At 37.5% G+C, this 9,229-nt stretch overlaps 1 long non-coding RNA gene across 1 annotated transcript; it reads right to left on the reverse strand.

Annotated features, from left to right (window-relative positions):
- Positions 1 to 1,446: 1,446 nt before the first annotated feature.
- On the reverse strand, positions 1,447 to 7,166 carry LOC115351171. The gene is made up of 3 exons (XR_003926721.1): positions 7,048 to 7,166; positions 5,900 to 5,981; positions 1,447 to 1,813 (listed from the first exon to the last, which is right to left on the reverse strand). It is a non-coding gene; the product is annotated as an uncharacterized LOC115351171 (long non-coding RNA).
- Positions 7,167 to 9,229: the final 2,063 nt, after the last annotated feature.

Here is a 9,229-nt window from a genome sequence, read left to right on the forward strand (position 1 = left end):
TTCTTTTGTCAATAAGGATGAATCTTTCTACCTGCTGATGATAAGGTTAATTTTTGTCCCACCCCCTGCCTCAGACTCCTCTTGGATCCTGCCTATCTGTTAATGCTAATCTTACATCAATTTTCATCCCAGGTCTTTGTCCTCATCCAAATGGCCATCCTATTCTCCATTCAGTGGTATCTCTGCTAAAAACAATGTCTTCATGCACTCAACTCACATGATAGCTCTTCTTACTGTTCAGTTTACCTTAATCTTTATCCTCCTACTTAATTTTGCATCCCTTTAACTTATATGCTACATAAACTACAGCTCCTTTACTGAACATTTCACTTATTACACTTGAGTATACTGCATCAAAATAATCCTGTTATAAATTACTATAAACTACTTATAGATGTTGTCTCCAGTTCTACAAAGATTTATGCAAGTGTTTTAGTTCATACAATTTAAGCAGCACTGTTTACCTCAGTGGGAAAAGTCACTGTGCAAAAAGATAAATCCATAGGTAGCTCTTGAGTAATTTGAAACCAAAGGTAAGAAAAAAGGCTTTGACCCTCCTGGATCTAACAGTTTCTGCAGTACTTAGTGTTCTGGTTGCTTCAGCTTAACCTTCCTTCAATTTTATATTGAACATAGCTTGGGGCTCAGGAGTTTTCATAAAAGCCACCCCTTCAAAAGTGAGCACTTTTCCTTTAGCCTGTTTTAAAGACTTAGTATCAAGTATTGTCTCATTTTTAAATCTCATTTAACTCAGTGGAGGTACTCTGGGTGTATCCCAATCCAATGGTGGGGAAGGTTTCGATACGATCCCAAGAGCGAGATTAAGACACAAACGAGGTCAAATGCCCTATACCAAAAGAGCTTTTATTATCAAAAGCATCAAAAGTAGAAAATAGTAGCGATAGGATAGAGTGGAAGAAAAGGCAGAAATCAAGCAAGCAGTCAGGATAGAGTTGCAAGGGTAGTCACCACCATGGATCCAGCAGCGTCCCATTGGTCCTCAGTCTTCAATTCGTCGGTGATGGATGCACACTACGGCTTGTCTCCACCGTTTCTTATAGGGCATAGTCTGATGATGCATGCACATATGTACTGTTCATGCACTGTTCACATGCTGCAGGTTTCGTCTATCACAGGACCTCTGCAGGATCAACACCAGAAACCAGTACCTTATCTCAAAGACTACAGTTTCCATGACAATGGTAATCTCCACGTTCCTGCATGCTTCGTTGGCTCCAGTCCATCTCCTCCCCTGGAGTGGCCTGGTAATGTCCTTATGGACAGAGGAGTGCCCTGCTTAAACAGCCATCTCTGGGATAAGTGGCTCGTCACAGCAAACAATCCTTGAGACTAATGGCTTGAGATGACAGTCCAGTCTCTCACAATAAACAGTCTTTGAGCCAAATAGCTCCAGATGACAATTCAGTCTCTCGCAGGGTGGCAGTTTTCCATGGAAGGCAAACTTTTAGCCTTCTGTTCTATTCACTTACTGAAAATTGATTACCCTGTATTCTTAGCAAAATATACATACTAGCAGCTATGAATGTTTCCACATTGGTATTTACTACATTGGATGGAGAGCTTTTCATACGGACACAAGATATTTTTGCCATTTTTAGACAGCATGAAAGCCATCCTGGAGATCCACATGCATTTCTCTACAACATAAATCCAAACTCTTTTCAATCAACTACTGTGCATTAATAGTTATGGAGATCAGAAAAGCCTCATGGCAGTGATGAACTAAAAGCATGTTTTCATGAGGGCATACTTTTGATTTCATAGAAAGCATTAGATCAGGAGATAATTCATTCTGCAGGAAACAAGAGAACGGTACAATTTGTAAGAGAGCAGACAAAGACTACTATCTTTATTCCATTTGGTTTGTAAGTAATTGATGTGTGGCAGCAGAAATTTGTCAATGTTGAATGGTGTTCTACACATAAGCTTGGCTTAAAAGAACAATGGGTATTTACACTGAGTAATCTAATGTAAAAAATTGTTTACACCTAATCCCAAACAGCCATTATTTTTCAGGATATTCTCCATTCGGTCTTTGTAACTAATATTATTTTTATGTGCGCCTTCAGAGATGAAAGCAGCAACTTCCACAAACACCTTCCAACAGCTGGTGCACTAAAACCACCTTTTTACAGTTCTTAATGCCATGGATGAAAACCAAAAAAATCCATTTTTTTTTTTCCTTAGAATTAGTGCTAGAAAAAACAGTTGGGGGGACAATGCCATTAACCAAGCAGGTACCCTAGCCATGAAGACAACTCAGGATTGGGTGAAGCTTAAGTCCATTAGATATTTTTAGATGAATTCAGAAGCCCACTAAAGTCAGAGTCTTATAATTCAACACAAAAGTCTCTCAAGAGTTAATGATAAACAAGTGTTTCAATATTTTATTGAACTGTGTCATTTTGTCAGTGCTTTATCAGACTGGTGCTCCACTGATTTGATCATACTCCTGTTAGCTTCAGTGGAAGAGGACAAAACCTTGTGAGAGAAATCCACTTCACCATTAACTGTAGTTACAACTCAGATCCCACTGCAATTTCACGAGTGATAATCATACTAGCTGACCAGCACTGACCCTTGAAATTTAGGCCCTTTTCCAGTCTTGTTTCATACTATATTTTGGATAGGATTTCCCACCGGAAGAAACTTTTCTACCATACCAATAGCAGTATTACCATGCCATAAAATGAGCATTAGCTGAAGAATATTCCCACCATCATTCAGCACCTCATATATCTTTTGGTGGAACATTTGGCAGTGTGAAAGCGGTTTATGAATCACTCCAGCCCTAGGCATGGCTTTCTGGTCCTTTAAAATCACCTCTGCATCAACCAGCATTAAAGTAGATGTAGATAATTAATCTTTAGAAATCCAAGAATTAACCAAGATAAAGCACTGCAGTGTTTAAAGGTATATATATATATATATCTATATCTAAAAGCAACAAGTACACTTTAGGTTGTCTATCTGTTTCACTTAGCTAACAAACTGTAACCATACTGATATGATTTACTGGCTGAAATCCATTTGCATGGCAAGATCCACAGGTTGGATATTGCTTTTCTTGAGGGGAATCTGGATGGCAGGATGCATCTGTCTCTATATGCTCATTCTCTTTTTGCAGGTTACATTCAGGCTCAGACATTTGTCCTTGCTGCTCCACAACTCTCTGGTAGTTCATCACTTAATCAGAATGTCAGTTTGTAACATCGTGCCTATAGGATTATTGACTTCCCCTCCCCAACCTGGGAAGTGTTAATGTCTCTGTCTAGACAATAAATAGAAAGTGCTAACATGGCTCCCAATATTTAAGTTTAAGGAAATCATGACTCCTTCTGAGCTAAATACTTCTTCCTGACCGGGCTCAGCTTTTGGTAAACAAACTTTTGTGTGTGTAACATAAAATTCATATAACAATACCTTGACAATCACACATTGTAAAGTCATGTGTAAGGAAATACTGTATGCAGTTCATCAGATCATGTTTGAGAATGAACACGGCAGTGAAAAAACTCTTTTGGAAGTGGTGATAGTCTTGGGGTAAGTGCCTCTAACTCCATCTCTGAGGTATGCTATGTTCTTTAGGTTTTGTGTGATCCGTAAACATAAAGAATTAGAGTTTAGAACATTATTTCCATGAGTACAGTAAGCCTGAACAATATGATTTCAGTCTCTTAGTGCTGATACAAGCTCATTTCTTAGAGATCACTACCAGTAGTTTCAGGAGTACTAATATAATCCTTTAGGATCATTTTCAGAGTTTTGTACCAGTTTACTTGAAATAAAGTTAATTTACAAGTGGTCCTTCTTTGGTGTGTTCTATGCTTTAATGTCCTTTGCCTGAGCCTTCAGAATTTTGCCTGGTATTGATAGCATATGTCCATACATTTCATGTGGTTTGTTCAAACTTTTATGGCTTTAAAATTTTGTACCTTCTATGAAAACTGGTTTGCTGCTAGGTGGCTGTGCAAGTGAGATTTGATAAATGATCATATATTAACATTATGGTTGAAACAATAGACAAAGGGTAACCAGTGAGATAATTACAAAGTCTAGTCAAGTGATTAACTAGTAATTATTCATAAGTTTTGCAGTTCTTTGCTCTTATGACTAGATGTTCCTGTACGCTAGATGAGAACAATGTTGAAACTGACCACATGTGATTGAAACTGCATTAAGCTTCAAGATCAAAGAAGGACAAGAATAAAGACTTCAAGGACAGCCAGCAAGAACTTCAAATGGGTCTGTGGTCACAAAAGCAGCCCTTCGACTCAAATGGATCCTTCATTGTGCATGATCAGATGTAGGCAGTACTAAGATAATCAGTTGCAATCATTTTTTTGTATATATATACTAATCTGATTAATATGCAATTAGTTATTCTATATAACCTGTTTGTGCTGGGGCTGTGGTATGCATGCTAGGTGGAACTATCCCCTGTGCATCCAGTGCTGCAATAAAGAATGCCTGCTTTCTAAAACCCCAAAACGAGTCTTAGAGAGTTTCTTCGACTGTTTTTTTGGTATCAATATCTGCTCCCCCTGCTTTGAAATCTAGATTTCAGAAGTATTAAAAGTGCTATTTTAACATGAGCTTTTTAATGAAAAACTTCAGATTTCTCCAGGTCAGTGCACCCTTAAGAAAACAGAAACAGGAAACAAAAATGGAGTAACTAATCATTTTCTTACAGGAATAATTCTTAAAAAATATGTTGATGCGTACCAAATTTGCTATTTCAGCCAGTGTGTTAAAAAAGGAAAAAAAAAAAAAATCAGAGCCTTAAGGTGAGAGTTTATTCATAATCATGAACTTCTAAACCAGGGGAAACTCCTGACTGACTCCTGGTGACTCCTTTGATGCTTTCAGAAAGCCACCAGGGAGCTGGCAGCTGCAGAAGGCAATGCCACCCCTGACGTGAGGTGTCCTGGCGTGGTGTGCAGAGGCCAGGCACCTGCAGCGGGCTCAGCCTCTTCGCCTCGCGCCTGGGGTCCTCCGGGCACGAGGAGATGAAGTTTCACAGCATAAGAGGCAGGAGTTCCAGCGCACTGAACAGAGAACTAAGAACAAGAAAATGATCCCAGTCCTGCCGCAGGTTTCATTTGTCAGGACCGACAGCTCACAGTGGGAAACATGAACACCTGATGTCGGTATCAAACCGCAGAGGCTGCACGAGCCGAGCAGCTCCGAGCGGCAGATCATTATTCACAAGTGTAGGTGGGCACAGGCAGTCGCAGAAATATTGGCTTCACTTCTGTGTTTTATTCTGTGTGCCCATCCTGTGAGGATAGCAGTCACAGAAAGTTTCTGACAATTAAAAAATGAATGTTTCTAAAGTGCTATGTAGGCGCAAAAATTCACTGTGATTTCTATAAAGCTGTCAGTGTCTGGGGACCCAGAAACTTCAAGGGCTCCAGCTGTCTTCAGCACCATCTCTTGCAAAGCTTTTGCAAATGCTGGCAGCAACTGATTGCCTTCCCAGAAGCTGCTGGATATAGCTGCAGCGGTACGAGAGCCTTAGAGTGGAGAGCAGGAGGAAGAGCGGTCCATCCTGACAAACACTGCAGAGCCATTATTCTTGCTTTAGCTGCATCCCCGAGCCAGTGAATTGCAGCTCTGGACCCCACTTGTGGCCTAAGCATGGAAGCAGATAAAAGAAATTGATAAAAATAATCTCTCGGTTCTTTGTTTGACATAACATGAAAACAGGAAACCGTTGTCCTTCTTTAATATGTTTCCCTTAATTGCTATATTGTGTAACATGAAAATATGGTTCTCTGAAGTCTATTTCAAACCCATGCAATTATAATTTTAAAAGTGTAATGCATTCATTTACAACACATTCTGTTAATGTTCTCTTTTTCAGTGTGGTACTTACAACAGAATGACTATCCGAATGAGAATAGCTGTTGCCAAACACCATACACAGTAAGCTCAAGTTGGTCTCAGTAAAAATATTTCTGAAGAGGAAAATATTAGAAATCTATAAATATGATATATATATATATACACACACATAGAAACTTGCACACAGACTACAGATTTGCTAAATATAGAGTATTTATAATTTGGAAAAAAAAAGCTTTGCAAAAAAAAAGTTTATTAAGGAGTGGACAGAAGTTAAATAGACTTTGGCATTTGGTTTAAAAATACATACCTATTTCAAGAAAACCATCATTTTGGAATACATTCAACATTACATTTTATATGTGACATTCTTTTAAAAAACTTGGAATCTGATCATAAAACATTTCTTAAATAGTTTCTGAATTTTCTCTTTGGAGACTAAGCTTAGCCATAATTTCTAAAATATTTGCTGAAGAACACATGCATCAATTTGATTATAACATTATTATACATTATTACTGATCTTGCTTGAAAATAAAAGTATATTTCTGGTTATAGTGGCAAGAAATACACACCACACACCCCTGCAATGAAGAGAGGAATGGTCACTGCTTTGAAAATCTTATTGTCTAAAATCCTTTGTCTGGAATATATTCTGACCTAGATTGCTATACCATTAATTGCACAATATTATTACTATCATAATGAGGTAATACTTTTGAAAAAAGCAGTTAGCTGAGGAGGAACTGCATGTAAAGAAATTAATTTAATCAAAAAGTCATTGTGGTCATTGCAAGGTTTTAGTGGGTCTTTTATGAAGTAACAAGGGTGTCAACAAATAAATATAGTTTTGGTATTGCAAGAAGCAGGTCACTGGCTTTGTAATAACTTAATATTCAGGTCTTAGGACTTACCCGAAATTTTCTGGAGTGGTCAACAGGTTTTTTTAGCAGTAAGTGCAAAAACTGTAAGGGACAGGGAGGGATCAGGAGGACTGTTTTCTATAATAATGCTTCTTAATGTTTTATTTTGCTACAGCTTAATGCTGAGGCTTCTGTGGCATGGTTTAACTTTATGTGCTATAGGTACCAAAACTCAGTAAGTAATATGTAACTGAACTGTGGGCCGGTAAGAAACAAACAGTGACTGAAAGACCATGCAAGAACACAGAAATATAACCTTAGGAAGACTCTAGATCCCCCAATATCAAGATCACGCTCTTCCTGATGAAGAACCTAGGTAGATGATGACTGTTGCAAACTCTCATGTGCTTGATTCCCCTTGAGGAAGATGAACACCACTGACCTTAGGGTACAAAGGCATATCAGAACAGTGATCAAAAAAACACAGAAATAAGTCTTAAAAACTTAACTACATTGTTAATGAGAATTTTTTGCTAATAATTGGACAATTTGTGCTATGACTGTTAGTATCCTTGTAACTGAAATAATAACTAATTTGTTTAATTTTGATTAAACTACTAATAAATTTGTGGCCTACTGGTAAGATGAGTTTCTTTGTCCTCATAATCTATATGAGGTGCAGTGATCAAAGTCTTTACAGGCTTACAGCTTAGCAATTTTGGTAAAGAAACATCACCACCAAGGCCTGGTTCAATGCCCACTGAAATTTCTGTAATTTAATTCAATGGGAGAGAAATTAGACATTTTTTCATTGGAGTTGGTAGTGTCCTGAGAGCTGGTAATCAGTGTATTTGTCTGTTAAAAACCTCAATTACCAAGACATGCAAGGAAGTATTGCAAATAAAGGTGACTATTGTGATGTGCTGAATGTCCTGGCAAAGCTGGCAGTGTGGTACCTTCCCAGCATTCAAAGCCTGTGTAACCATATTCTTGAAAATGACCAAGAATGCCCACAATGAAATTGCTTTTCATTATGATATGAAATTATTGTAATAATTGTTGGAACATTACAAAATCATTAAATGAAATTATTTTTCAATTTCATCAAACATAAAGAGATGCTTGTAGTAAAATATGTTTAATGGCCAATACGCACTATCTCCCACACCGAGTGGTTCAACTCTTCGAATGATGAGGTCAAGTGCAAAGGCCAAAGCTACACAAGAGAGGAATACTTAATAAAGATGAGCACAAAGAGCCCTTGTTGACTTTACCCTGCGGAGGCCACTCAAGTAAGTCAGAATATAAGGCTCAAAAGAAAACAGAAACAAAATTAAAATCAAATTCAGAGAAAGATGATCTAAGGCTTTTACTGACATTAGAACCCCTTTCTCTCTTCTATTATAAATGTACTGGTTTCTTCAGGTAATTCCTAACACATCATCTAAGGCTCAAGCCTAGAGTGCTCAGTGCAAAAAAAAAAAAAAAAAAAGAAAAAAAAAAAACCAACATGAAAAAACCCCCAACATGAAAAAAACCAGCAGAAAAATGTAACTTTAAATGAAATTAACAAGTGACCTGCTCTTTATGCCAGTCAAGAAGTGGACAGTTCTTAGCATAATAATAAAAGCTCTTCTAACTTGGATTCAGTTGTCTACTCTCCAAAGTTCCAGCAAAGGCATTTTAATCACATCTCATTGCCCTCAAGAACCCCTTCTTTGCTTCACACTTGAATTGTAACGAGTCTTATGTTGAAAAAAAAATGGGAAGAGAAAGAAGATGTGATTACAGCAAAAGGAAAATTTAGACAGAGGAGGCAGTAGCAGGTATGATAATTCAAGTAACAGTGAGTGTATATAATAAATTTTTCAACAATATTTTTCTTAAAAATTAATTAGACCACCTCTCAGGAGACATGAAATTTTCTGAAAGAAATTTAATGCAGGATAATGCTAAAACAATAGTTTAGAAAATTTCTCAAACTTACACTGTCATTGATACTTTTTTCCAACTGTATGGAGAGGACTGTATTTAAGTGGCAACATAAATATTAGGTTAGTCTTAATAGCAGTTAATGTTTTAAAAACAAATTATTCTTTCAAGATATATTACATCCCAGTAGAGTGCTGAAAAGTGAAATCTCATGAAACTGAAAAAGACAGCATGTCTTGTTCCAACACTGGTGAGAAAAAGAAATGGAATTCAATTAGATGTCTTCTGTAGGAGTCTCCTGTGATAAATCAGACACTGCTTATTAATCCACAGTAAGCAATATCATCTGGTTAGAAAAAACAGGCTATATATATGAAAGAACAGAAGGCAATTCTAGCTATATACGTGGAAACAGCTCCCTGGAAATCCTCTGTGCAGGCATGCTGAGTGGAATCCATCCAAAAAGGGAATTGTTTCCAGGAAAAAAGCACACAGGAGCACCATTGCTGGGATCAGTTTCCTGTCTTACTTGCCCATTAATTCATGAGACTGTGAAAATCACTCAA

This window comes from Aquila chrysaetos, chromosome 15 (assembly GCF_900496995.4).
Source record: "Aquila chrysaetos chrysaetos chromosome 15, bAquChr1.4, whole genome shotgun sequence".
Classification (NCBI taxonomy): Eukaryota; Metazoa; Chordata; class Aves; order Accipitriformes; family Accipitridae; genus Aquila; species Aquila chrysaetos.